Genomic DNA, 25,027 nt, shown 5'->3' with positions numbered 1-25,027 from the left:
GAGTGAGGCTCATCCAACTTTTTGGTGAAATAAAATTGCTGGACTGATAAGAGTTGACATAGATTTATCCCAGCTGCACACAGATGCAAACTGCCTTAATGTGCAATAGAAACTGACACTGAATCTCCTTCTTAAAGTTACATTACCGCCCTTATTTCCGCAGAAACACAGCCCATAATCCACTGAATCAATCAGCAAACTAACCCAAGTGAAACATGTCTTTAAAGTGCAAACATGTCAAATCAAAACATGCACCCTAACTTATAATTTCCCATCTTTACAAGCATCTATTGGCACTCACCACTTCAATCATCTTGTTACATCTAATAGTGACTTTTAAATCGTGACCTCAGAGCACTTAAACAGACATCTAAGGATGTGATTTGCCACTTCACATCTCACTGACACACTGAGTTTGCAATATTTTAGCACCAATAACACACACACTACTTTAGCTCTCCAGCAGCAGCCTTCCAACACATTTCAGTGGACATATGAGTGTTGCTATACAGCACTCCTTACAGTCCTCACCCTCTGTATATGTTCCTATAGTTTGGCTCAGATGTGGAGATCAGAGGGCGAAAACAAGGATTACACAGACTGTGTCAAATGTAAAAGCTCCCGCGAGACTTGCAGAATATCATAATTAATGTTTGGGGCAGATTTGAAATGTAGACTCCGCCGGCCTTTAGGGCACAAAGGGAATGTGTGGAATTTCATATGCTTGCAGAAAGACCTGAAAATTGAGTTACTGCTCGAGGCCCGCACTTCCTCGGTAATATTTTCCCTCTTTGCACAATAATTACAGGCTGTGATGTAGTTTAGGAGATGGAGATGTGGAAACAGATGTAGTAGTTAGAATATATGCAAAGGAAATCATGCAATGGTGAGTTTACTGTACAGATATTGTGTATTTCCTGCAGGACTTTTATTTGCTCACACATCTGCTGCATGATGCTTGAAGTGTTTAATAAATTTAACATGTTAAATTTATTATTTTGCATGAGAGATGACAGTGGAGGCAGTCCCTGCAAATGTTGCATCCATTCTATATGGCTTGTTCTGATAATCAATTTCTGTCTTTCTGCTTTTTTCAAACTGATGGAGGGGAGGGAGGAGGGGGAGGAAAAAAAAGTCCTCCTCCATCATCTCCTTCTCTCCATAACTTTGTTCCTTTCGGTCTGCAGATCAAAGGCCTCTGAAATTGGTGTCTCGAAGATGTACATTGTTGAGATGACAGGGCGACAATGCGGAGAGAAAGCGTGGTCTATCAGACATGTCAGCTCGCAGAAAGGAGAGGGAGGAGAGGGGCTGAGAAAGGCCTGGGTGTCGATTTAATATCCCAACTGGAGGAATTTGAAGCTTTTAGCTGTGGCCAAGTCTCTTCAGTGTTATTGGCCCAGTTAGCATCTGTGATCCATGTCTTTGGGGGGGAATATTTGCTAAACATGGGTGACAACAGGGTGCTAATGTACCTTAGATTGTAGGTTTTATTATTTTTGTAGAGAGGAGACACTGATTTGGAAGTCAGATTTTACGCGGGGATTTCCAGGATTGATATTGTCTCCAAACTGTGCGCGTCTTACAGGATATTTGGTGACTTTGCCATGAATTTAAAAAAAAAAAAGTCGAATCTTGCGAGAGTGAATGTCTCTTGTCTCCGCGTCCTCACACTGCACTTGGAGCGTCTTGGCGTTGCAACCTGCTGCTCCGACAAAGACTTTAATAGTTTGAAAAGCATCCGAAGTGACTGGAGCGCAGACATCCACAGAATAAATATTTGTATTCATTTGAGAAATGAGGATTTGAACAAGGAGACAAAACCCGACAAAAGGCACAAAAAACACAAGCATGAATGCGAGTATTGTCCCCCCGGCTTTGAAATTCTGATTCACCATATCATAACCCCTGCGAGGAAAAAAACATCAATATCCCCGCGGAAAGGACACGTTTCTATGGGAAACTAAAGAATTTTAGCGCATAACAGATCTGGCGCAGGAAAAGGAGGGGGAATCAAAGGGATCAAAGGCTCGGGCTCAAGGAGGCTTTTTGCGTGAAGAAAAGATGGACAATGTTGACTTTTAAGTGTTGGCAAGATTTTGGAGACCCTTTTTCTGCAGGCTGAGTCTCTGAAAGTGGCGTTAAAATCAGTGTGCAACAAAGTTTCTTCTGTGCAAACTTATTTTTTAAATAATAAATAAATTATGCAGAATGGTTCATTCGTTTTTCGTTTGATCAAAGACACAAAAAGGAAAGCAACATTTTGAGACAAATAAACCCAAATTCAAAGAAGATTTACGCACAAAGATGGTGTTATTCTGCTACCTTTGATCGCCCGGGCGCACGACTCAGGACGCATTATTTTATATAACCAGGCAAAAAAAGCCCTTTCCCCTGCTTTATATGCTCAAACTGGAGTTTTTAATACATAATAAATTAAAATATATAAAATAAAGTCATGATAAACTTCCCAGCAGTATTTTTCGGCCTGTAATAAACCCTGCAGAATCCGGGAAGCTGGTGACTGAAATGTCTCAATTGTAAGGCCCACGCACATTTTTATCCATTCGCCCCTTTCAGGTACCCTGATACGCAGGCGGCATAGAAACAACACTAAAGTAAACAGGACTAACAGGAGACTAGTCCCTTTGTTGTGCCAAAGGCAGCTGCCCAGCCCTCTATTATCCCGGAGCAGACTGACCGCATCCTTCCCACTGCCCCCTCACCAACCCACTGCACAAAAAGAGAGGGATGTTCTGCTTGCATGGGTAACACTGTCGTTCCAGCCCTTAGCAGTCCTCTTACTCTCTATTGAAAGGAGTGGGAGTAGTGGACACAGCCTGATCTGCGGAGTACAAAGGCTCTCCGTAGAGTCCCATTGGAGTGAAAGGAATGAAGGGGCTGGAGATTTGTGAAAGAGGGGTCGGAAGATTTAGAGAAAGAACGGAAGTTTTGTTGTTGTGCTTGATTTCCCTTCCTAACTAGGAATGGAGTGGCTGGGTAAACCCACTTAAACTCAGTTTACTCACCTTTTAATAAGCAGAGAAGAGTTTGCTCACCTGTTTAGCCTGGCATAGATACACAGGGTATACTTTTATGTTGCATTATTATATTTAGCAGAGCTTAAACCATATTACTACTTAATTATTACCATCTAATATGCCATGAAAAAAATAACATGGTCATCTGTATCTCTGGTAAAAGGAACACATGGCTTCAGGGTGACGTCAGGTAATTTGGGACACCTAAAATTATTAAGACTACATTAAGTGTTACTTTTAGAACTTGTTATGTATCTCTGCTATATTTCCATAAAGAAAATATATTGCCAAGTAAAATACTTTAGAAACTTTGGACCTTTAAACACATCAACAACCCCTACTTCACCTTTATGACATGTTCAGGTAAAATGGGGCAGCCATGTTTGTTTTTTTAATTACTTCAATCCATTTATCAGTTTTACTATTAATCTATGAAATCATTAATATAACCTAACCAGTCATTAAAAAAGATTGTCAAACGTTTCTGCCATGCTTTCCCTGGTGTTTTGCTTCCTGTTTCCTCAGTGCCATATTATCTACAATAGACATACGCATGTGTAACAGTAATGGCTATTTTTGCACTATTGTGCATCATCTTTAATGTTTTTTAAGTGACTAAAATATAATATGACAGGGTCGCACACAGTTGCAAAATAACTCATGATTTGATGGCATGTGGGAGCCTCAAAAAATTTAGAAAAATGTCCCATTTTAGTTTAATTTTTTGTCCCATTTTACCGGAATGCATCACTCAAAACCCTTTCCCATAGAAAGTAAAGTGTATTGTGATGAATATGTTTTGATTGTAAGTCAAACAGTTTGTAAAATGTAACATCCTACAACCATTTTTTGTCCGTATACCCTTTAATATTTTTGGCTGCATCACTTTTATTACCAAAAAGAGAAAATCCCCATGCCACATAACTGACCTGGCAACTTGTGGGACTTGATTGTTTTACTCTTTGCTCTGCCCATTATAGTTATCAAAGACATATCAAAATGTTTGTTTCATGTAAAGCACATTTGTAGCAGTAAAGCAATAACATGTTTGGTGACTGCTGCTAATATTTAAAGTGCCCAAGTTGTAAAACCATTTTTGTCCCACACTACCTAACTGAAGTCAGGTAATAATCTATCTTAATTATTGTGGTTATGACCCCAAACAACATTTTCTGACCCATATATAAAATAGAATAATTTTCCACCCATTTCATCCCTCATAGCTCAGATTCCTACAAATGCTCCAATCCGGAAAACAATTCCTCAAAGTTGAGCACAAACAGTAGAATTCTGTTTAAAGGCCAAGCATTTTAATTAACAGTAATGAGGGATTATTGGACACAATTAGAAGCATTAGATATTAAATTGTTGCCTGGCAGAGATGGGAATGGGAGGCTGGTGTGCCCTCGGGGGAGTCCCATGCTGGCAGGGTTTATGTGGACACACACACTTTCAACAAGGATTGAATATGACCCTGTTGTTTCAAAATGGCCTCCTGATTTATATCCATCAAGGTTTAAAGGGCCTGTCATGTCTGCTGAAATAGAGGTGTTGACAGCCACACTTGACAGCTTCTCCCTCATACTGTTTTAATGTTGCTGTTATGGCATTGCTGTCTCATGCGCCGAACACTCGCCATGTCCCAAGCATCTTGGGCTGAGGGACAATGTGGTTTTGTCGCTCCTGTTGCTTTGACTTCCTGTCTTGGTCGTTGTGCATGCACAATGTAAAAGTTTACAAGATTTTGGAAACATGAAATGACTCTTGCTGCTACTTTTTAGGCCGTGGGTGCCATGAATGGTGACTGGGACACACTGTAAAGGGACAAGAGGGACTTTGGATTCAACTGGCTCCCTGTGCAAAGAAAGGCAGTGAAGAGCAGCACAGACCAGGTATGACATTTCATATTGGAGTATCCATGTCACAGCCTGCTATAAATTGCAGGGTAAACCCAAGTGAATAAACGCTGGTTTAACACAGTGCCATGGGAGTGAAATCCTCTGAGAAATTCACACAGCCTGAGAATCCTCTTTGAAGGCACATTCCATAGGTCACAGTGCAGACACCGCACAGTCGAGCCGTTTCATCCTCATCAACATTTGTGTGGGCCGCACAGCCGCCCCGAGGCCAAAAGAAACGCGCTCGGGATTTCTCAGTCTATAGTTAGCAAAAGGCCAGCTCCTCTGGCTCCACTGAGCAGGCACAGGACTGACATCAGCAGGACCTGCTCTCTGATTGGCGCAGGGACCAAAGAGAACAACAACAAAAACAGAAAGCTGCTTGATTATGTTTCAATTTATCCTATGTGCACTATTTGAACTGTAATTGAGACTCATTCTCGGTGTACTAACACTATGCACAGCAGGACTGGCACGCATTGTGTAAATAAAGGGGACCCTATGTTTTGCTACCAGGTTATTCCAGACTCAAGCGTGTGCTATTTTAACTCTGTGTGCATACTGTGACGGTTCATGCACTTATAAAGCCTCTCGTGTTATAATTACATCATCTTGAGCCTTGTTATTCAGACACTAGCATGTGAAGCATGTAAACCCCATGGCCGGCTATATATCAGCCTGCTTTGTTTGACATTTATACACAGCCATGGTCTTGTGTAATTATGAGCTTACTGTTCTGTCAAATATTTAATGCCTTGTAAAACAGCCAGCTATTTATAATGTACAGTGAATGCTGCGATGCTATTTGTGAGAGTGGAGGAGGCAGGCGGCAGAATATAATCCTTGTGACATGTGGACAGTAAACATGATTACAGTCGTAAGTGTCTACATGTTTAAGATGCCAGCAGACACCTATAACTCATCAAACTAAAGTTTGTGCTCTAAACACAACGGCCGTATATTAAGGAGCCAAGTGGTACAAAGCATGCTGCATTTCGTGCAAGTGAAGGATGCCATTTTGCATACTTCACATGCATTTCCAGCCTGGTGCTGCTGTGATTGAGTCATGAAAATGATAGACAGTGTTGGGAGGGGAGCTCAGATGCTGTAATTAAGAAATGTAGCAATGCAACAATGTAAAAATACTCAAATACAATTGAGTTTTACACACAACACTTGACTTAAGTTAAAGAACAGAAGTATCCGCAGCATTATTTACACTAAGTTTTAAAAGTAAGAGAATTAATTTTGCAGCACGCCCCCTCAGAGCTTTATATTACTGTTTCATGTAAATGTCAGATTTAATACTGTATTTGACCCTGGAAGCGCTACTGTTACTTTATAAGCTGTTGCAATGACATATGTTTTAATTTTTTTCCTAAAATCTGTACAGTAACCAGCTTCCTGTGTATGTCAAGTTAAAAGTGCAATAGTTCACCTTCGAATTAGTGATGTAGAAGTATACAGTTGCACTTAGTGAAAAGACTTAAGCAAAGTAGAAGTGTAGCATCCCAGTATTGAACATGAAGTAGAGGTGGTTGTCTCTTGATTTTTTTTTTTTTTTTTTAATTCATGCAATGCCACTACAACACCTGATTTTCGGCACTGATACCAAAACTTCCCATAGGTTTAAAAAACCTTACATTGAGGATGAGGGCTGGGCCATATGAAGAGAATCATATATCACGATATTTCTGACCAAATACCTCGATACTGATATTACAAAGATATTGTGGGGTTGACTATTAGAATATTTACACAATGAGATTTTTGATTAATAGTCATCAGCAATGTGGATATAAAGACGAAGCTGGTAATAGCAAATATTAGAACAGCTGCAACAGTCGTAAAACAGTTCAGAAAATCACATTACTTTACTGTAAAGCACCTTTTAAAACCAAGAACACTTTTGATATTACAATATCCAGAATCTAAGACATTATGTAGTCTCATATCGAGTTACGGATATCTTGCCCATTCCCATCGAGGAATATAGGCCTAAAATGTTTTGCTAAATATTTTTTCAATTAACAAACAAAAGCCAAATTTGAATGCAGCAAAGGAATGTAACTAAGTACATTTACTCAAGTACTGCCCTTAGGCACAAATCTGAGGTGCTTGCACTATACTGGGATATTTCCATGTTATGCCACTTTATATTTCCATGTCACTACAGTCAAGAGGAAACTTTTTACCGCACTATATTTCAGTTACTAGTTACACGACAAAGTAAGAAAACATAATATATAGAAAACATATATAAAGCTCATAAAATGATGCATTGTTTGAAATAAAACTACTCAGCAGTTGTTCAATGTTCAATGCTCAATGTTCCTTACAAATTAATACATCTGCAATAATAGTGTACTCCTGGTATAACACACATAGGGGCAATATTGCTGCAACTAGTGCTTAATATTGCAGATAATACTCATATTTTCACTGTTATTTCATTTTCAATCCAGGGCTTTTATTTGTAATGGTGTATTTTTTACAGTGTGTGAGGTGAGGACTTCCTGCACAACTGGAAATATGTTGTTTATACACAAGCAGCTGTATCAGAACCAAAATAAAATGCAGTCTCAAAGTGGCAGAGCTGTGTTTTACAGCAGTGAGAATCTGTATTACAGATTTTGATATTGGTGCTACAGACAAATTGGTCAGTACCCAATAATTATACATTACTACATGTATCTGGTTACTTTCCTACTCTGATTATCCGTAATAATGTTTAAGGCAAGTGACTTAACTGCTGCATCAATCCACATCTAAGACAGACTGTGGTCTGTGGTGGTCAGTGCGAGGGCACAGAGAAAAGTAATGCCGAACACATGGTGGCTGATTATGTTAGCTCAAAGCAGTGTCCGGCTCGACTCCTGTCAGTTTCCCACCACGGGAAACTTGACGTGTGGGAATAGAGCCTCCATGCATGGTTGCCATGCATTGGCCCTTACGTTTTGCACATGTAGGTAAACAATCCCGCCTTGTCTACTGAGAGGCCTGCGTTTATACATGGGTGCAGAACATGTGTTGCGGCCAAAGTCGCATCAAAGGTCACTAAGCTATGCTTTGAACACTTCAAAGCAGGGGGATGAGACTGTAGCTTTTAAGTTTTATGGCAGGTGTAAGCAGGGGTTGCTGACCAGCCCAGGGTGGTCTGCTCCCTGGTCAGCAAGAGGCTGCTGGTGGTTAGCGTGGTTGAGGTGGTGTGTGCAGGGCCAAGGCATCGGGGGCAGGGACACAACCGTCCGACCAGGCTGTGTCCAAAATGTCTTCATGCAGAAGGCCACATTTGGAGTCATGGATCTGAAAGGGTTTCTGGGAGCAGACTGGACACAGGCAGACGTCCACTTCAAGGGTCTCTGGTTTCAGAGGACCACAGCAGGGTACGTCTAAGGCCTGTGTCAGTCCCATTTGGAAACAGATACATTGGCAGAGAGGAGCGGAGGGGCCAAAGCCTGATGACCATACCACAGAGTGACCACAACACTGCACCCTCCCCTGACAGACTAGAAACAGACCCTGTAGCAAGTTCAAAGGATCCAAAGAGGTCTTGCCAAAGTTCATTTGCTGGAGTTCATTCATCTCAGCACCTGATGCGGTTCATTGCTTCTGCTTTTCGTGAGGCGTTTCAGTTTAAAAAGAGAGACTTCAAAGGTGCCAATGTTATTGAACGTTCTTATTCAAAATGAGCCTGCATGCAGTTAGATGTCTTTTTAACCACTGCATCACCTCCGTAACGTCTACACCCCTTGAGGTCTGTCCAATTTGCTGCTAATAATGAACAAAAATGAATTTTCAGATTTTAGTTTTCTGAGTGCAATCTTATTTCATTACTAACAGATTTATATGACGAGGAGATGGATTTGAATATTGTGACAATTTTAGTAAGGTGCATTGCAAGGTTTCAAGAGATTTCGGTCTCAAATGGATAACGCTGCAACTGACTCTGCTCACAAATATACTTGTATCCTGCCTTGAGCTGTACACGTCCATGCTCTGCAACAGAGCTCCAAATTCACACAGTCGGGTGTGCTTTAATACACCACATTATGAACATTGAAATCAACACAAAGTGGCTTAATAACTCCTCTGGTGACAGAGCCTGCTAAATTGATCATTTTGAATGCTTTACAATATCCATAATTATGCGAGCGGAATACAAGGTGCTGTGCGTCTGGTTGATGATCCTGGAATGACAGGTCTATAACAGCCCTCTCTTCTTGAGATAGTCGGAGACCCACATGCACATTGAGAAAAGCCATTACAAGCCCAGGGTGAAGCAGGTGTGTTTGCGGCACTCCACAGATGGCTGGGAGCGTTGTTAATGAGAGAATAGTAAACACCAGAAAACTTTTTATCTTTGATGCGAGATTGTTTTACCAAGTGCACAGCCCCGACTCGTCAGAGCGGTGGAATGTGAGGTCAATTCGCACATATGATTTGATTGACCCCGGCTAATAAGGTCCTGCCCACGTACTTTAGCACAGAGTTTATGGACTCACTGACACACAGAGATGGGGCCAAGTCATTGTTTTGCAATGCACAAGTCTCAAGACTTCGGACTCAAGTTCCAAGTCAAGACAGGCAAGTCCCAAGTCCTAAGCTTAGAGTTTTGAGTCCTAAACAAGTCATAAAACACTATAAAGATTTGAGTTCAAGTCAAAATGCACTCTTTGCCAAATGTAATACCATTTTAACAACAGATTAATGATCTATTAAATGTAAAAAACCACGAATGCTTTTAAAAAATTGAATTTATTTGTTACAACAAGTATGTCGGAAGTTGTTGTGTCTCTATTTGTATTTTCTGACCCGCATGTTTTGCATACTGCAGTGCCTTTTTTGTTGACCACTGCGTGGTTTTTATGCGTAAATGAAATTATCTTTGGTTTAATTTTTTACAGCTCAGTAACGTAACATCAGTGCTTCATGGTTCTCTCTTGCCACTCGACTGGATGCCCTCGGACTGGATCATCTGGGGAATTAATTGTCGCCTTGCTGATTCAGGAAGTAAAGGGAAATGAATTGATTTGTGACGCACTTTTTAAATAATACACTTTTTTAATCTTTAGGCTTTGAGGAAGACGAGTCAAAAGGCTCAAGTCAGAGTGAAGTCACAAGTCATTGGTGTAAGAGTCCAAGATGAGTTGCAAGTATTTACTGATTTTGTCAAGTTGGGTCTAAAGTCATCAAATTTGTGGCTCCAGTCTGACTCAAGTCCAAGTCATGTGACTCGAGTCCACACCTCTTTAGATGAGCAGCTCACCAGCTGCATATTAAATAGCACAAATGTCACAAGTGTCGTCCAAAGATGGCAGACCTCTTACTGATTAATTACTAATCGTGTCCTATTAAAATGGAACACTTTGCAACACCCAGAGAAACATTATCCTCCCCGAGCGTGAGACTTCTCTCCATCTCACTGTTGTACTGAGATGCAGAACGTGAGATGATTAAAAGTGCATTACCTGGGCCTGGTGATTCCCTGAATGAGCTATGCTAAATTGGTTGTTTTCTATGCTGTGATTAATTGAACTTCCAGAGCCACATTTCAACACGCTTTGTTTTTCTGTCCCCAGTCATCACCTATTATTAAAGACAAATTTTCAATATCTCTCTGGGAGTCCAATTAAGGATTTACATTGTGACAGTATTTTTCACTTTAATTACTATACATAGTGCAAGCGTCGACGCATTTCCTTATTTATCAAACAACACAGTGGAATAGAATTCATCAAGTAAACAGATAGTTAGATTCTGTAATTGCGGCTTCTTTTCTGCGGAGGAAAAAAAAAACGGGAGATCCAAAATCTGATGAACAATTGAATAATTTCTCCCCTGGAAAATGACTACACAGCATTTTGATGGTGGAAACTAAACTGCAAAGAATAGTGTAGCTCAAAGGATATGATTGTATTAGTAGTAGATTGTATATAGATGAAAAAGAAATGGAAAGAACAGGATTTGAATATTATTATAATCCCTAAATACAGTAACTCAACAATTGCTGTATTATTACACCACAGGTTTCTGAATCACAATAGCTTGTGGGACAAAATGTATGGTCAGTGCTATTAATTTCATTTTACCTCATATTGGGCAAACAGTTGGAATCCCGCTGTAAGTAGCAGTGTTGTAAAACATCAGTGGATGCCAGCGTTCACAGTGATGCCTCGTGGCCGCTGCACTTGACTGGTACACAGCGTTTGACACTGGCATTCTTTGATTCACTCTTAATACTTAAAACCTAAATGCCTCATTGTTGGAGACGACTGCAATAGTGCTGAAGTTAAGTGGCTTCAAATTGAAATTTCCTGTGGGTTTGTAGCCGGCATATGGAGCCAATAAAAGTCCTGTGGCCCCGAATAAATGTTAATTTTTCTTTTCGTGGGTCTGCAGGGTAAGAGAGATGATGACAGTTCCTCTACTAAACATGCAGATATTCTGTGAATAATCATCTCATTTCTTGAAAGAGATTTAATAAATAAAAAATGGCACGGCAATCCTCTTTCAGTGATGGTTCCCTAGAAGCAAGGCCTGCAGTAGTTTGAGGCTACCCATGGCATCCTGCTTAATGCCCAATTTTCATTCAGCATCTATACCACCTACTTTGTGTGACCCTGCAAATATCCGCTGGGCCTCTTCATTAGTCTACGGGGCCTGTGTGCAAAGGCTCTCTAGTTAATTTGCCCCGGCAGGACTGTTTCCCCTACTGGAGATCAGCTAGAGGAAAAAAAAAAAGCCTGCCACAGTCAGTCAAAGATTCACAGAGGCACGCTTAATGCAAATACATATAACCGGTTTCTGTTTCTCCATTTTTCATGTGTTCTCTTCATCCATTTTAAGTGCTTGGGCAAATCTCTCACACCACTCATTGGCTTGTTTATGGCCAGCTTTCTGCTCTGATCTTGTCATGCGCCGGTGATACAAGCGCGGTGGTGGATCACGGCTATAACGTTTTTTTTCTCTTTTTTCTGCATTGTTTGGCCGACCACTTGCTGCTACAATTGACCTGCGAGTGGAGCTGATGACCAAGATGACTAACCCCTGGGGAGCCCGAGTCAGGGAAATCATGCGAGAGATGGAGAGAGACAGAGAGGGGAGAGCAAGAGACCAAGACCAACTTGCACAACACGGGCATGCAATCACACGCAAACACACACTGTGCTGTATTTCCACACCGCTCTCAGCGGCTGAGCGCAGTGTATTTTGGTTCAAGTGTCTACGGCGAGGAGAGATGCCACATTTATGCAGCACAAGGCCGTCATTTCTTTTGGGTTCAGGAGCTCCTAGTGAGATGCTGGCATGATGCGCCTGGCTCTGACAGGTGCTGCCATCCCGACAGCGTGGCTCGGCCACCAACCAGACAAGAGTTGTCTGCTCAAGCTGCAGAAGACCCAGGACCGTGCTGGGAGCGTGATCCCAACTTGGCACTGACCACAGCACCAATCACTGGAGCTGATTTAATTGTGTCACTCTTGGGGAAAAAAGAAGTTGGGGGAAAACAGAAGTGAAAGGCATGGTTGCTCTACCACATGAAACCATGAACACAACATTTATTGTTAGTTTAATACGACTCTAAAATCTCTCCTCAGCCTCCAGTAGGGACTGTTTTTTCCTTCCTCAGATTGTAAAGGTAGGGTGTGTGCTCGAATAGGTGTAGTGTTGTTTGCTATCAGAAGCAGACGGGGGAAACTGAGTGAAGGAACCGCTTTCGTAGGAGACAAACTCTCACCATGAAACATTTGGAAACATGTCTTTCTCCGCTGCAGGGTTGTGAGGTTGCACATGGAAAACATTAAACTCTTTACGGATTGAATAAGGATGGGCCAATAAATGTCAGGAATTTCAAAAAAGCAGGACCAAATCATACAGGGTGGGACTCCATCACTTGCATCCAATCCGCCGTTGCATTCATTATGAGCGCAAGCATTCCTCACCACATCCCACCTTGCAGTTTGCTGTCTGCTCTGTAATTAGCTCAGGCAAGCTATTGTTTCCATGACAGCAAGTGCAAGCACGAGGCAGACAAAACATAGACAGGGAAATAAAGAGAGAATGAGGAAAATACAGACCAGGTGGAAATTTCGGGACACATCTGTAAAGCAGTAATGAGACATTCACAGTTCACCTTGCAGATTCTCGGTGCCACTCATTTCTACGCTGAATAGAAAGCAGTGGGGTTAAAGCTGCAGACGGACAGAGAAAAAACCTTTAAAAAGAGATGAGATTAACATAGTCTCATGGTGCTGCAAAGAGATCAGGTGACAGAGCGAGAAAGACACATTAAAAATACCATGTTGACGAGATTGAATGTGTCAGCTTTAATTTGGGGGGGACTTTGGCTTAGCTCGGGCTGCAGATGATCGGGTCTATACTTTTGCTGGACACCGTCCAAATCTGTCTCTCCTTGGAAGAGTCACGCCATGGGACTTTGTCCAGACACCCCAAGGAAGGAAGCACTGCACCACAGTGCTTCAGATGGGCTCAATTTGGACTGGTTGCAAGGGTGGAGAGAGGCTGCGTTTCTTTATGATCAAATGTTTCTGCGTGGAATTTGTCTTGTATTTTAGTATCAGATGCAAAAGTTGGCCAGCTGGTCTGGACGATCTTTTGATGTCAAAATCAGACTGTAAATTTTTGCTCTTTTTATGATTTTTTTCACTGAAATCGCAGTTTTTCTGTGTCTGATGTATTTAAACTTTAAGATTTGTGAGTCATACTTATTAAAGCATTTTACAGTGGACACAAGTTGACAAGTATGAATACTATTTTGCCTTTCCTCGGGTTTCCGTGAGCCCCATCAAGCAGGCATGTTATTAAAAATCCCATCCTTTGCCTGCGTCCTGTCCTATTTGCCCATTCAGATGAACGGTAACACATATTTAAAGTTTACTTCTTGTACTTTAACTTTGAGCAGTTTAGAGCATAAAGTTGTGCTTATCAAGTGACCATTTTTCTGCTCATCCTTCTGCTCCGAGATTTACGGGGGGTCGAATCGTCAGAGTGAAATCATAGGTCTACAGATGTTTTCAAGATGTTTTTTCTGTCAGTTGCAGATTATCCCCTGTAGCAAAATCTCATTAAAGTGCAATTTACAGAGCTGCACTGATGTTGCCATCAACCAAAATTAAAGGCATTAATTTTTCAAAGAAGTTCACCGAAGTCCTCACAATAAATGATGTAGCACTTTGTAAGAATGATTTGCCAAAGTATTATTTTGGAGGAAGAAATTAACTCGCATTAACGGAGCGAGGGGATTGGACATAGGCTGCGAAAAAGATGTGCAAATGTGGCCATTTAGTCTGAGCGTGTCGGTGCGGAGACATGCATATTAAGGCTACCATGCTGGGACAGATGAGGGAAGAGGGAAATATGAAACCCTGATGGAGGTTATGACACAGGCTCATAGAGAGACGTGTACACTGGAGGGCTAAGGCGCCCACTCCTCTGTGCTCACTGCTCTTGTGTGCAGGAGGCCTGAAAACAGCCAAAACTTACATGAGGTTTGGTTGAAGAAAAGCTCATCCTTATACTTTCAAATGTTAGAAAATGTAAAGGTCAATGTGAAATAATAAATGTTGGTGTAGGGTTAAAATTTCTGTTGTATTTGTGACACCTTTAAAATGTATTTCCTATTTTTTAAAAGTGATTTATACATAAAAATGAATGTTTAATTATTCCAAAAAATAAATACAGTTCTTTGAATCAATACACTTTCACACTGTAGACTGTGGACATGATTACACAGTGTTTTTTTATAATATAACCACAGACACTGCACCTTTAAAAAGTGAAAGCAGGCTTAATTTAACTGTTTTTCTGTTCTTGCTTATGTGAGAAACACTTTGGTTTTATAAAGTATTAATAAATTATGATCCCAAAATTAAATCCTAAAAGATTGAAATTCTACTTAAATTAATTTATTTTGTTTTATTTTATTTTTTGAAAATCACACTAAAGCAGCCGGCTTGCACAGAAAATATCATTTACCAAAAAAAAAAAAATTGGAAATTGATTAATTTATTTGGAATTTTCAAGATGTCACTTAAAAAAATTGCAAAACTCTTACACACAAAAGGTTTAAATCCCCCATGAAATGTTTTATCATCACAGCCAGTGTCCACACATTCTAACACTTGCTAAATATTTTGACTGCTTGTCAAATGCTTGCATATTAAAAAAAAGTCCACCGGTAATTCTAAAGATTAAAGCTGAAATCATATTTTCTAAATGGGAATTTTATTTTACAATTTAATAATAATAATAATAACTGTTAATAAAAAATAACTGACATTTTATTATACATTTTGTAGCAAACCTCTCCTCCATCATTTATTTCAATGACTTATCACAGAAATTACACTAACCCAGGCTGGATTTTAATATACCGCCACGCACATTATAAGTCATGATTGATTATTAAATGGACATTGAACATGGGAAGTCCAGCTCCATCTTTTATGTACATTAAAATTAATACCATGAAATGGTCTCGAAGCTGTGGAAAGGGTGCGGGCACTGCTCGGTCCCTGTAACAGTCCTGGAAGCTGCAGGGATGTGATTTATAGTGATGAGGATGTACTCCTGCAGACCACGTAGGGGACATAAAAAGTAGAGCATAATATTGTATAGTCCAGTGATTTATGTTGGTATTTATGATTCGGAAACGGTGCAATTAACATTCATAGACTTGTGGTCTGAATAAATGCAGCCTTGCATGGAGCCTATAGGCCCATGCAGCGCAGCAACACGAGGAAATACTTTAATTAAGTTTGTTAAAATTATCATTATTATTATAATTATTATTATTGTGTTACTACTACTCATTTTTTTTGCTTTTTCCCTACAAAATGAAGAACTTATTTGCCCCTGAAAGGCAGTCACGGGCTATGGCAGACCTTTATTTCAAAGTTAAAGGTCTGTCTGGGCAAAACAATGTAAGGCGGATATAGGTTTAATTAAGTTAACTCTTGAAAAAAGATGTCACAGCATGCAGCAACCAGCCTGCCTGCTGCACATAATTTAGGCGAAAGAGCAAATGCAGGGCTTTCTTAAGGCTGACTGTCTCTGAGGCACTTGTTTTTGTCCTCAGCTCACACCGTCGGGGCGTCATGCCAAAGCCTATCAACTAAATATCAAAGATGCAGAGTGTCGGATCTTTCCACTCTGCATTTTTACCTTATTTCATCCAATCCCACCTGCTGTCGTGGGTTAAGTTATTTAAATGCAGCTTCTATTGGGAGGCTGCACACGCATGCACGCTCAAAATGCCATTGTCTTTTTTTTTTCCTTTCATCCTCAAATACGGAAATCATTTGCAAGGAAATTATAGGCCTCGCGAGGGCAGGTCTTTTGCATACTAATTTTGTTAGACTTACCTCCCGTGGTCAATGTTCGATGTGACCATTAGCGAGAGCACTAGAATTTATTTTATTCGATTGAAAAGACAGTGTTTAGAGTAATGTGGCGGAGGCACCTTATGCCAGCTTTAAGATAAATGGTTGAGAACTCTCTTTGTCTGCTCCTGGACTCGGGCCTGCTGCAGATATGCCTCAGGAGTGTTGGAGTGGTGAGATTTAAGGAAAACACGTGGCCTTTGTACAGGCACAATGGCCTCCTCATCAGGTGCCTCCTCAATGTGAGAGAGCCTCCTTTTCTTACAGGATAATTAACGTTGCATAACGTGAAACAGGATATCCTCCACCATCACTGACCATTCGTCTATCTGCTGACCTTCATATCTGCAACCCCACCCTGTCTGCACCCATCTCTGTGCATGATAGAATTACACAGGCCCATATTTCTACTCAAATTATGTGGACGCACCAGACAGGTTTTTAAAAGGTGAAAGGAAATATTTTTTACAGGCTAAAAAATAAACACTTATTCAGCTTTGGGATTTGTTTAAAAAAAAAAAAAAAAAAAGAAGGCTGGGGAGTGAAGCGGAGGCAGGAGAGATTTTACTGTTGGTTACTTTGGGGGGTTGGTGAGTTTGAATGGCAGAAAAGGGGAGGGGGAGAAGGCTTCAAAAGCTGCTTACCAGCAGGTGGCGGCAGCATAACGTTTGAGCAGCCCCACCCCTTCAGCTTCTGGGTTGTGGACTTTCTGGTAATATTGACAGGTGTTTTATCCTCCAGCTCAGGAGAAATTAAAACTGTCAACATGTCAGCAAATGCGATATTATTGATCATCGATGAGTGAAATTCAAAGCTGTTCTTACATGTTGTCTGCAAGATTTGAGCTGATTATTTAAAAAAAAAAAACAGTCTTCGGTCAGTAATGATCATTTCTGAATCGCGGACCTTTTGCACTCACATGTCTAGTTTGACAATAATATATTTTTCTGCTTGTTGAACAAATCATAACAAAGTCTGAGCATCACTGGCTGACACCTGGACAGACAGGATAGCTATCAAGGTCCTTTGTGATGACTTATCCCCGGTGGTCAGGTCCCTTATGTGGTGGGAGTCATTCAGAAGATGAATCACATGATGCATTTTTAATTTCCCTGCCATGGCCCCAGTCCAGGACTCTGTGGGTCACATGGAAATGAGCGCCGGACAGGCCAGCGACATCAGCCGACCAGGGCTGCAGCACTTAAGACATGATGTACGACGGTCATTACCAGAGGCAGGTCAGGAGGGAGTCCGGGTCATTCTTGCCACCAAAGAGAAACAGCAGAGGAGGCAGAAAGTGTCTGGCCAGTTTAGAAAATGCCACATTTCCTCAGACCTTCTCCGGGAACGCACGCAGGGCCCCTGATGGGTGAATGGTCCCTCAAGACAGCAAGGGATTATTACCCATCCTCACCTCTGCTCTTTGTTCTTGTACAGTATACGGCTGCTGCACTCGGCATGCCCTTCCTCTTTATGTTGCATCACAAATAATGGTTTGACATATGTGCCACTTATCAACACGTCTGCAGACAAGATGGCAAGTCACACATCTATTTCAGTTTGAGGTCGGCTGATTAGTGGTGCAGATACAGGATGGAGCATATGTGTCACTTGCACTCTTCACGTTGTCATGGTGTAACTCCAGCACAGTAGAAGCGCCGGCTAATTACCGAGCGTCTGACTGCCTTTTCTTTCTCTACCTTGGACTGAAAGCTTGACCTTTGCCTCCTGAGCCGCGTTGTGAAATGGCTCCTCTTTGTGAGACGCGGCTTCTGGGTGGCGCACGGAGCAACGGGCCCGCGGTACTGGGGCCTCTGTGTTGTGTCTGGTGTCACAATATTTGGGGTATCAGAGAGAGCAAATAGATTAGAGCAAAGCAAGGTGTGAATGTCAATGAATATCGCGGCATGTATCTCTGCGATGAGATTTGATAGCTACCTTATTACAAGCAAAGGGTTATTCAAAATTAAACAAAAGTGCCTGACAAGTGGAAAGTTAATTGCATTCAACGCCAGTTCAAACCTCATGTTCCGAATGCAAAGAGAGGACAGCATGTCAAGGAGATTAAGAAGTGAATCAAGCAAGGAGAGAAAAAGGGGAGGAAGAAAATGAAAGGAAATAACCAAAATGAAATAATGTGTGGGACCACCTCTAGAGCGAGTACAAGCGTGGCATCTGTGTCAGATGTTGTTAATTAATGTCAGTATGTTCCTCGCTGGCACTTGGCTTCCTGTCCTTCGTTCGGGGCAGATCCTAGAGTAGAAGTGCTTGTGTGTTTGCGCGTGTGTGTGTATGTGTGTGTAAGTGTGCGTAGGGGGGCTGAGGGGTTAGAAACAGCAGTGGTAGGGGGTGTTAATCCCACTCATTATAATTCCAGTCTGTGGCCTGTCTTGGGAAAGGGACTACAGGGGCCTACTGCCGCATCTTATCAATATGTATTTCCCCTTTTTCACCTCTCCAAGTGGCCCCTGACTGCACTGTGGCTCTCTGACTGACTCTCTTTGTCTCTTTGTCAGTGTACGATCCGAGTCATCATGACCAGGAGCATGACGCAAACCCGTGACAGAAGATTGACAGTGCTGATGCAGACTTGAACTGAATCGTGCCCAGATACCAATAACCACATTTAGCTACATATTTACCACCACTAACTCTTGAATATCTCATTTGTCATGTGTGTTCACAGGGTTAAACTACTGTAATGCCGTTGTCAAGAGCAACATAATGACACATTACTAATGCAGGAAGTGACCTTGCATACACGCTATGCATGGTGAGAACAAGTGCTTTGACTACGTGTCATGATGGAATACATGCGACAAAGCTGACTGCAAGTGGAGACAGCAAAGGTAGAATTATAAAAATGAAAGTAGGAAGTGCCTGATTCTTTTCAAATGTGCATAATAAAAACACTTTTTGAATGTTATGTGATCGAAATAAAAGTGTACGCACTATAGTGACTTTAACGTAAGCTGCACCCATTGAAAACTTACATAACACCACATGCAGTAATAAATTCTTTAACACGACTAGGAGGTGTCTCTGAGTTTCCTCTCCGGTGTTTTTCTTAAGTTTGTGGGGTTTTTTGCAACACAATAAAGCCTATGTCAAGTTGTTGTACATTTTGTCATGTCTTTGGGGAAATCAAAGACTTTAAAGACAGTAAATTATTTTTAATGCTTGCACAAAAATAATAGGCCATTTTCTAAATGATGTGCCATGCTGGCGCCTAGGATCATCAGGATGCCAGTTTTGCCTCCCTGTTGATCGGCTAATTTGAGACTGAGCGCACCTGGTGTGTCTTATTGCGTGCCTAGAAATGGCACTCCGTCTACCCGGTTTGGTTATTTCCATGCAGGGAAGAGGTACTGACGATGTTAGCATTAACGGGCCATTAAAATGAAGAAGGATGAAGTCATTGCCGCGAGAAAAAGTTGCTGCGCCTTGCTAAATGAGAGACTGGAGTCGGATGAGATAAAGAGGAAGTGGAGCTTTTCAACATGGCCACCATGTCCTGTAATGACCAGTGTTGAGCTTTTATAAGCCTTCCACTGAGCAGGGCCTCAGATTAATGTAGACAGGAGCGTGACAGCAGCGGTCTGAATGAACTGCCGTAGGGACCCCGTTGGGGCTTGTTTCAGACGGCCCATGCCTGATGGTAAAAGTGAAATGGCTGTGACATGCAGATGTTAGAAGGATCGAGAACTGTCCCATATCCAAGAAAAGCTCTAAACCCTTTAAAAGGCATACAGTGGGTGATGGTTATGGTTGTGACTATTGGAGACTATATATCTGCGGTTTATCACTCTCACCTGCCTTGCTTGGAGTGCCGGAGCGTCTGGCCGGCAACAGCTTCCAGGGGAGCGTCAGCTTATCTTTTCAACAGGTTTTTTGGGGTTGTTGTGGACAGCAAATCAGGGCAGGCTCAGCAAAGGAAAGGAGCGCAGTTTGGGGTGGCGCCACACCTCGGCACTAATTTCAGGGTTAGCAGAACGCCCAACAGGAGAACAGCATTGCCATGGCAACAGTTAACAGCTAAAAGCACTGTCTACAATCTGATAGGGGCCCCCAGATAATCAGTCATCACGACACACAGACGATTATAGCAGTCTTTTTTTTTTTTTCAACATGGAAAATTTAGGTGAGCGTTAAATCTGTGTTTTGCACCTGTTAAACATTTTATTCAGACGGCACTATAAATGCACTGGCACCACTTCTGCATGCAGTGCCCCAAGAGTGGAAGATTTAATCCCTTTTTTTCCTTCAAGCTTGTTTTCATCATCTTGTACAAAAGCTGATATTATTTAGCATTCAGGATCATAACACAAACATGATGCCTTTATCCATTTGTCTTTTCTCATTTATTTCTTTAGCAGATGCACTCTGTAATAAAAACACCGTTGCATGAGCTTTCCAAACCAACCAAGCAAATTTACTCTCTCCACGTCTGTACTTGATATTGAAATGACTCTTTTTTTTTTTTTTTTCTCTCCCGGCATACAAGCGATATAAAAAGCGAATGAAGAACGTGAGAGTAGATGGCAAATCGGAGAGAGGGAGTGATAGTCAGTCAGGGGCGACCACAATACACTTTCCATCAGGATCTAGTCAATTTATCAGAGGAGAGATGTTATTAGCTTCCAGATAGCTGCGGCAAACGCATGTAGGTATTTTCCTCCCCATCAGTCTCCTTTATATTTTTAGATGCTTTTTATGTGAGTACAATGGCCTCAATATCAAACATTTTAAATGATGCTTGAAATACCAGTCACTTGACTTTGATGTCACAGGCAATTAAATCCAACCTTACCCCTTTCCACCGTTAATAACAGCAATCTCGCCCGGCCTAGTGCCTAATTAATATGTGCTATTTGTCACTTTGCCTTGACACATGTATATCAAAGTGGGGGTGGGGAGAGCGGCTGGAGGGGTGAGGAGGTGGTTTCAGAGAGGAGGAGGAGGAGGAAGGGGGGGGGGGAGTGGGAGGTGGAGGGCAGTGGTGGAAGAGTGGTATGCTGGGCTTTCATTAGGTGGCAAGGTAGCGCTCCTCCTCTCTCCATCTCCTCTCTGCTAAGTGAACGGCAGGTGTAGTGTCATTTGATTTTATGAGGGGGCATAAAGCGAGATACTTAGACTGTGGTAAGGTGCTACACAAGACTCAGATATGAAATTAGAATTCTGGACAGGTGAGGGAAATATTCGGCCGTATGATTATCATGCATTACTTCATTGATTTATTCTAGCTTCTGATGATTATCTATGCATGTAATGACATATTTTTGCACGGTGGATGCTTAATATTGGAAAGAAAATCTTCCTATTGTCTATTTGTCCATAATTTTGCGCCTTTCCGGAAATCATCATCCTTCACTGGAGTTTGACTGTGGCAAAGCGGTGCTTATAATTAGGCGTGTGTTTGTTTGTGTGTGTGCACGCATGTGTATTGTGCATCTGAGCACATGCCTTGTCATTGCCAGTTTCCACTATGGCTCGGCGGGTGGGAGGGCAGCGCTGCAACATTGCAATGAAATCAATGATCCATGGTTCTTTAGATGTGACCAACAAACTAAGTTGTCATCTCATTCCGAAACAAAAGGGGTGACGGGGGGAAAAAACTGAAAGCACAGTGCACCGAAGCTATGACGATTACATCCCGAATGTGCGGGGGTTTCATGCCAGTCTGGTTCTCAGTGGGGTCAGCACACAAACACCAAACATTCATACATATATAACCACACTGTACATCTCTTTCTAAGTCACCCCCCACCCACCCAAGCCCTTCCATCCTCTCCTCAATTTCCGCCTGAAACCTTCTGCCAAAAGCTGCCAGACTCTCACATCTGTGCCGAAAATGAATTGTATCCCAGAGCCCTCTGAGTCAAGGATTCACTTGTAAAGAATGCAGTTTTATTGGATGAACAGACTAATGTACCATGCAATGTAGTTGCACTAGCATTTTATGCCACATTGAAAGAGTCAATTAATTTGCATAATTCAAACGAGCATGTACTGCCACGTTGAAGGCATGGCTAGACATCTTGGCTAGTCACGTCAGCTCCTCCATTTCTGATATATTAATCATTCTTGCCATACAATTAATTACATTTATGACAATTTGAACCTTTGTCCCACCCACCGGCCCGGCAATTTTACAGCCAGGCTGCAATATCAGAGCATCCTGATGAAACCCTGGTGATTTAGTGAACACCTTAACAGAGAGTCCATGCCTAGGGCTGAATAAAATTAATATTTTGTTTCCCATCTGGTGGAATCAGCAGAATTAATGAGGGAAGGAGGCCCGTAGCTACGCAGAATCCAGGGATCAATCTGCCTCTCTCCGCTGGTTGCTACTCTTTGCTGGAGGTGTGTGTGAAGCTGGGGGGGTGGGAGGATGAGAGGAGGGTGAGATGAGGGAGATAGTGGGTTGTACACTTCCATACAGCATGGGCATCCGTCACCCACAATGCACTACGGTGATCACTACTGTAAATGAGTGATTACAGCAGTGGCAGTCACTCCTCGCAGCCCTGACAGACAGCACAGTTCCTTACCCACCACCACCCTACTGATTAATTTTCAGTCGTGGCTGCCCGTCTGTCTGTCTTTGCCTTTGTCACATGTTTACAGCCTCTAATTGAATTGCAGCGGGGCAAATGTCTCCGAGCTCGCCGGCGTGGAGCGCTGGCGGTACAGTGACGATGTGCTGTGGCAGAGCGAGGCTAGTTTTGTGCGAATAGCTCAGCATCTGGGCTGCATGCGGTCCCTGTCGCCATGGGGATGGCTTTGGGTCAGAGGGGTTTTTGATGCTGTCAAAACAGGAAGAGGGGAATTTGCAAAACTCCTTCATTGTTCAGATTGTTCTACATTGTAGTTTTTTCGAGATTTTTCTGGGTCACTGGGGTTTTTGTTTCTTAATTGGGGGGGGGTTTGCTTCAAAGCAGAAAGAGGGAATCAGTAAACATGCTCATTGTTTAGGATTTATTACCTAACATTTATTTTTCTGGACTTTTGTGGGTCAATTCTTTTATTTCTTTTTTTCTGGATCAGCGCAGTTTTGATGCTTTTAAAGAAAAAAGAGTATTCACACACTTACTTAACGTTTATGGTTCTACAGCCGCTGAAATTGTAAAAAAGACATTTGCAAAATCACTCATTGCACCGTGGATTTTCTGGGTCAGACGAATATTAGCAGCAGAAATGATGAATAGCTGCATCATAGTGACCTCTGTGACCCCATTTGGCAGTGGAAACAAATAGTCATGAATAATGATAAATGGTTGTGTGAATACTGTAAAAGAAAGATTAAATATATGCAAAATAATACATTTTTTGATTCTGACCCCATTAACACCTTTTCCAGACACCGGCATCACACCATGCATAATGAATACACTTAATCTATTCATGTTAGTGGAAGCAAATTAAAAAACTTTCCCCTTTTCAAACACCTTTAGATCATTGCGTCATGACTTTGGTTGCACATGTTACACACGCCTGTGACAGGAAGTAGTGAAGGCATCATATGTTCATTTCATTTATTCATTTGTGGCTGAGATGCAATATGGCATTTTAGCCATTTACCAGAGAGGGGAGAGACATAGAAACAGAGAAAGCACTTGTATGACAGAATAGGCACTCCCACAGTGTCATCCAATCTGGGCACCCCATTACCTCCTTCTTCTGCCCCCATGTGTGTACGCATGTGTGTGCGAAGGTCTGTCTGTGTCTATGCGTTGTGTGCGAACCGGCCCCCCTCCTGCCTGTCTTGCTTGCTCCACGCGGCGTTTTGCCGCCTAGAGAAGGTGGTAGTCGTCTCTTTGAAGTATCACTTCAATTACGGGGTTTAACCCCACAGGTCAGCCCTTGATTATTTACACAAAGCTGGTGTAATTCTGCTGGAAAGCCTCGCCTTTGCCATGAATACAAAGCTGGGCTTCACTCTAATGGAGTGAATTTCACATCAACACTCGTCTGGTTTTGACCTGCGTCTGATAGGGTTACATCATGTATGAAAAGTTGCACCTGACAGAACATACATTGTAAAATGTGGACACAGATAAAATGCAGATTCATGTGTAATGGGGTGAGATATCACTGTGATGCCTGAAGCCGTGCATGCAGAAAAAGTAAGAGCTAATATCTTGTACTGTAGCTGTATTCGGAACGGCAGAAAAAATCCTGATGGGCATTAAGTAGTTCTATTTGAGTGTTTCTGATGATGGTTTAAAGCGACGTGTCACCATCAAAGATGCCTCAATGAGTTTTTTTCCCGCATTGAAAGCTTGTTTATGTGTTTTCTCTCCTTGGCTTGCCTGATAAATTGGGGGCATGTAAAGACTGATCTTGCCAAAAATGGCATTGAATAATAGATTGTTTTGTTGATCAGGTTGCTGTTTACTTACCCTTTCAAATCCCTGTTCTATCTCCTCTCAGCTGGCGGCCTTCTATTGACTTGTTGTTATTTTTTCATGAAGTGAAGTGGGGGCAATACCGAGTGCTGCTATCACTCCGTCTTAAATAATATAAACAAGAGAACAACAAAAAAAAAGGGTAAGGTCTAAGTCATCTTCCCTGTTAGTTCATTTCAGCCTAGATGGCCCTCGTTCGCTGGAGCATGATGCGTGCAATGAAAGTACGAGGGTCCTCTTCTCTCCGCGGCCCTGTGTGCACACCACCCCCATAAAAG

General features: G+C 41.9%; 1 protein-coding gene across 8 annotated transcripts in view; it reads left to right on the top strand.

Annotated features, from left to right (window-relative positions):
- Positions 1-25,027, top strand: part of LOC117264408 (phospholipid scramblase 1) — a 222,704-nt gene that overhangs the window by 126,316 nt on the left and 71,361 nt on the right. For 7 of the 8 annotated variants that reach the window (XM_078162435.1, XM_078162429.1, XM_078162434.1 and 4 more), the window contains exon 2: positions 4,823-4,933. The exons of the other annotated variant lie outside the window; for it this stretch is intronic. The gene's annotated coding sequence lies outside the window, so the exon portion shown is untranslated. The remainder of the gene's footprint in view (positions 1-4,822; positions 4,934-25,027) is intronic. 8 annotated transcript variants of the gene reach the window in all.

Source organism: Epinephelus lanceolatus, chromosome 20 (assembly GCF_041903045.1).
Source record: "Epinephelus lanceolatus isolate andai-2023 chromosome 20, ASM4190304v1, whole genome shotgun sequence".
Taxonomy (NCBI): Eukaryota; Metazoa; Chordata; class Actinopteri; order Perciformes; family Serranidae; genus Epinephelus; species Epinephelus lanceolatus.
This window is presented reverse-complemented; position numbering and strand designations above follow the sequence as displayed.